General features: G+C 32.4%; 1 long non-coding RNA gene across 3 annotated transcripts; it reads left to right on the top strand.

Annotated features, from left to right (window-relative positions):
- Positions 1,323-4,974, top strand: LOC107625622. 3 transcript variants are annotated; one of them, XR_002357738.1, is made up of 5 exons: positions 1,323-1,696; positions 1,909-1,984; positions 2,078-2,153; positions 3,778-3,905; positions 4,752-4,974. It is a non-coding gene; the product is annotated as an uncharacterized LOC107625622 (long non-coding RNA). The 3 variants fall into 3 exon arrangements; XR_002357737.1 differs by having other exon boundaries at positions 1,324-1,696; positions 3,812-3,905; XR_001617329.2 differs by lacking the exons at positions 1,909-1,984; positions 2,078-2,153 and having other exon boundaries at positions 1,325-1,696; positions 3,812-3,905.

Here is a 5,568-nt window from a genome sequence, read left to right as displayed (position 1 = left end):
ACAATCTATTTGACAAAAATAGTTTTAGAAAAATTTTAAAAGGTAAAAATATATTTAAAAGGATATTAAAGTGTTAATTTAATTTAAAATTACTTATAACCAATAAATAATAACGGTTTCGTTGCAACAGTCCTTAGTTGATGTAACAAAAACACATGGAATTTAATTAGCTTCCACATGCATTTGATTCCTCTTCCCATGCTTGATCAAATAGCATATTTTCAGTTCTTCGAATGATATGGTGCTGGCCTAAAGTGTCTAAATTTTATAAATAATGATCAGGTGCAAAAATTTGCTCAAAATAAATTAAAATTTGGTTTTTGGAATATTAAAGGATCGGAGAGAAGGTACTTATATTTGACAAGATTAAACAGACAATAAAATGTTAGTAAGGAGTTGGTGAAGGCTTATATGGAGATCATAGTGGTGCTGCTGTGTGTATTGCTATTATATCCATTTAGAAGTTGAGTATGATGAACAATTGTATGTCTTTATGTTCAAATAATATTGTATTTTGCTTTTTTGTTTGGTTGTAATACTACAACATTTTGGATCTATGGTTACGGTTTTTTACCGTAACAAAAAAAAATTATGGTCACGGTATTTTAAAAAAGGGTGGGTGACTATAGAATAATTATGGTCACGGTTTTAAAAAAAAAAGGGTGGTCTAAAAGGGTCTATGGTCACAGTTTATAGGGGTGACCTAAAGGGGTCTATGGTCACGGTTTTTTGGGGTGGCCAAAAAGGGTTTATGGTCACGGGTTTTTAAAAAAAGGGTGACCTAAAGGGTCTATGGTCACGATTTTTTGTGATGACCTAAAGGGGTCTATGGTCATGGTTTTTGTGGTGACCTAAAGGGGTTTATGGTCACGGTTTTTCACCATGACCAAAAGACATCTATGGCCACGGTTTTTTGGAGTGACCAAAAAGGATCTATGGTCACGGTTTTTTAAAAAAGGGTGACCTAAAGGGGTCTATAGTCACGATTTTTTAGGGTGACCTAAAGGGGTCTATAGTCACGGTTTTGGGGGTGATCTAAAATGGTCTATGGTCACGATTTTTTACCGTGCCTAAACCCTAAACCCTAAACCCTAAATCCTAAAATGGTCTTTGGTCACGGTTTTGAGGGTGACAAAAAAAAGTCAATGGTCACGGTTTTACAAAAGAATGACCTAAAGGAGTCTATAGTCACGATTTTTTAGGGTGACTAAAGGAGTTTATGGTCACGGGTTTAGAGGGTGACCTTAAATAGTCTATCTATGATCACAGTTTTTTAGAGTGACCATAGTCTATGGTTTTTGAAATTATTTTGTTTAAACCTCACCCCCCACCCAAAACCAAAAAATCCCCCTTCCATCCCAAAATCTCTATTCCCTCGTATTAGCTAGGTCTTAACTTAGGAAAAAATAATGGAAAAAGATAACCCTAGCCAAGCCCTCTTTCATTCTTGCTCCCTGACCTATTCGTCGTGCAAAACCCTCGTTGTCTTGCTTCAACCATCTCAGTGTGCCGTCACCGTCGCCGTCGCCATTCCATCTTCTCAAACGCAGAACTAGAACCAGTTGCCAGTTGCCAGTTACGCAGAACCAGTTTCACGAAGTTGCCGCGCCTTCACCGGTCACCAATTCGTCACCGCTCTGCCACTCCTTTGTCACCTCTTTGCTGTGCTTCGTTTCCATCTTCGCCGCCGTTCCTAGTAAGTCCTTTTTTTTGTGTGATTTTTGAACTCTGAAAAATAGAGTTCATGTGAAATGTGTGTTACTTTTTCTGGTTTTATATATATCATGCTATGTTGTTTGGTTCTAATTAAAAATTTAATAAAATTATAAGATTAAATTGTTGGTTGCAACTTAGACAGGCCAAAAATGATGATGTTCATTTCCATTTCTATTTTTGAATCCTAAAAAGGTTGTTGTTCCCAAAGATAGCGAACGAGGAGTGCATTTTAGAATGATTGGTAGCTTTATTTGTGCAATGGTGATTGGTATGTATGGTACTTTCTTATTGCTAATGGCAATGGTCTTTTAAAATTGGAATTCTCAAGTGTATTTCAAGTCATTTTGCATCTTTGGATTAGGTTAGAACTTGAGAAGAGGATTAGGGAGCGAGCAGAAAGGGAGTTGCTGCAAGCTACTGGTTAGGCATATGCTAAGGTTGTTGCTTAAATCTTATTTTATCACTTATTTTTAGTTTCTTTGAAGGAAATATTTTTTCTCCTTTACTTGTTATAATTCTAAATGTCTAGGATTGAAAACAAGAGAAAAACACAAGGGTGAAGAGTTAGCTGTTAAAACTTAAAAGTAGGGGTAAAGTTTCATGGATGAGCTTTATGTCTTAAATTGTGGGGTTCGACACAAATAGTTCCCTTAACTAGTTAACCATGTTATTTAAGTCTTCTGTTTGTTGTTCTTTTGTATAGAAAGTAATTAGATGAAAGCAAACGATTGTCAATCTATGGGTTTTCTTTTTCCTTAAATTTCCATTCTATAATGCTTGTCAATCTACAAGTTTTCTTTTTCCTTAAATTCTCATTCTATGGTTTCATAATAACATTGCCTATTAATATCATACAGAACTCAAATGCACCCATTTTTATGCATGGATCATATATTTTTTATTTCAAGGCTTGAATTTCTCATGAGTTGCATGTTGAATGGAAATATCTTTGTTATTTTCTATGGTTAATCTATTTATCTTTTATTTGCTTAACATTCACTTCTCACCAAAGTGTCTAATATCCAGTTAGTTGTGGAATGTGGGCTATATCATGATTTCATTCATTTGTTTTTTCTTGCTTTCTATCTTTATTAATTTTTTTTTTTGGTTATCTTAGATTTCTGAAATTTGCTATGCAAGTGTTTGTGGAAAATTTTCCTGTTATACTATAATACTGACATTGGTGAAAGAGTTTTAGCCATGCTAAGGAATATTTTTTATTGTGATGCACCTATAATGCTTGGCACCAAAATAGTAATTCTTTACTGATTAATCATCATTGGACTAAGAAAATCCAAAGATTCCAAATGACAAATATATATCATGTGTATATTTAATATAAAAAGATTATTTGTAATATAAAAATAAATAACATGTGTATATGTACAGAGAAAAACACAAAATTTTAATTAGTGGTGATGATGATAGATGGAGCCAAACTTTTGTGTGTTAGTACTTCTCATAATGGATCGGATATCCGCTCTTAATTAATATCATATCATCAACTTTATATATATTAGTCTAAAATAATTACATTCACATGTACATCATATGCATTCGCAATTCTTTTATAAGAGTAATTAGTTTTCATGGTAGAAAATAAAAAATATTTAATTTGTTCAGATTAGTAATTTAGTATTATTAGAACTTTAAATTAGGGTATATAGCTAAATCCTTAAAAAATAAAAGATACAACTTTTATTTGTTATTAGCTTTTTCTTTGAAGATAGAAAGTGTAGTTTTTAAGAAATGCTATATTATCAATGATTTTTCCTCTTAACTTAAGCATATGAACCTTTGCCGTATAAATGGCTTGTTTCTGTGGAAGGCAAATAATTGAATGGATTTGACATAAGCATAAAAGTGATTCTGCTTTAGTTGTAAATTCTCTCTATGACTTGTTCTATTTTATTGGGAGTTGGGGAATTTTCTTATGATTTTATAGTAAAATTGATAGTAAGAAATTAAGAATATTGAATATTGAATATTTAATTACATTGTCATTGCATAGCAATTAAACTCATGTGTAGCTATTTATTGTGGTGTGTGTTAACTATTAAGGATTAATGGTATTCTGTTGGGAAATATTTATAAGTTGATGGTGGCAAGAAGAAGGGTGGAGGTGGATTTCAAGTGAGGAAGAGAAAGGTGAAGACCAAGTTGACAGGCAATGGAGCTTGATAAATGAGGTTTGACTTTATTTTTGTGATTTTAGGTCTGTTTCATTGTAATAGTTGTCTCTCTTCTACAATTTTGTCTCTAATCACCATCTATGAACTTTATAATACAATCTAAAAATTTTCATTTAGATATTACTATTCATTGATAACAAATAATGCTCGTGTATTCAACTTTGTTGTGGTAGTTGTCTCTCCTCTGTAACTTTGCCTCTAATCATCTATGAATTTTATACAATTTATAAATCTACCTTTTCATATTATTATTAATAAAAGATAATTTACACTCAATTCACTGTACATACACGATGCCTATATAATATGTTTGTTGGATAAATTAGTTGTTGATAAGAAGAAAGCTTAGCTTTTTGTTTACTTGATGCGGTATATACTTAGTAGTAGCACTGAGTGAAGTTCATTATTATAGGATCTTGTGAGGTGTAGTTGATTTATTAATGTCCTTCTATGCCATCTAAGTCTGCATATTTGCATCTTGAACATCAAATATTTGCATATTCTCTTTTATTTTATCACTTATTTTTAGTGTACTGGCCATTTTTAATAACATGGAATGAAATTATCCCAAGAAGTATGATCCTACTTTTTTGGCACATGAATGTTTTAAGGAAGGGTAATTTATTTTTTCTGGAAACAGAATATGAAGCTTGTTTCTTTTGTGAATTCGTTCTCTTTTATTTTAGCAAAATTTTTGGAAATAGCAAAAAAGGAGAAAATGTAAACAGAAACTAATAGTATACAATTTTTGGTGCATTTGCTTATTTGTTATTATGTTCTTTGCAGTTGCTTTCAGATGTACAATGTTCTCTGTTCTAACATGTTTATTTCTTTTGCTACCAGGATGACATATCTATGAAGAAAATATTTTTCATAGCAATATGAGATGGGATGGGTCACATATATATATTTTTAGTTATCTAAATGTAATATTTTAATGTGTTCTGTACTTTTTGTAAACAGACTTTATCCGGTATTATATGTAATGGATAAATTACACTCTACCTTTATTTGTGTTGTTTGGACTAAAAGCATATCTAGCTTAAAATATAATTTTTATGATTTAGATGTCTTGAATTTCTCATTTTTAGATTTATTTTGTGATTATCATAAATTTAGGATGTGATTATGCTTTAAAAAAAATAAATCTCATAAAACAAAATAGGCTATGGCCACGGTAAAAACTGTGACCATAGATACGGCTATGGTCACGGTTTTAAGGAGGGGTGATCATAGAGGCTATGGCCACGGCAAAAACCGTGACTATAGATAAGGCTATGGTCACGGTTTTAAGGAGGGGTAATCATAGAGGCTATGGTCACAGCAAAAACCGTGACCATAGATAAGACTATGGTCACGATTTTAAGGAGGGGTGACCATAGAGTCTATGGTCACGGTGATAAGGCTATGGTCACGGTTTTAAGGAGGGGTAATCATAGAGGCTATGGTCACGGTGAAAACTGTGACCATAGATAAGGCTATGGTCATGGTTTTTACGCGTGACCATAGATTAACCTATGGTCACGGTGAAAAAACGTGGCTTAAAGTGTCAGAATTTGAAAATTAAAACTGTGACCATAGATAAAAAAATCGTGATCATAGACCTATGGCCACAAGAGAATAGACTATGGTAAAAAACCGTGACCATAGGTCTAAAACT

This window comes from Arachis ipaensis, chromosome B02 (genome assembly GCF_000816755.2).
Source record: "Arachis ipaensis cultivar K30076 chromosome B02, Araip1.1, whole genome shotgun sequence".
Taxonomy (NCBI): domain Eukaryota; kingdom Viridiplantae; phylum Streptophyta; class Magnoliopsida; order Fabales; family Fabaceae; genus Arachis; species Arachis ipaensis.
Note: the sequence above shows the minus strand (reverse complement) of the source record. Positions and strands in the feature narration are given on the sequence as shown.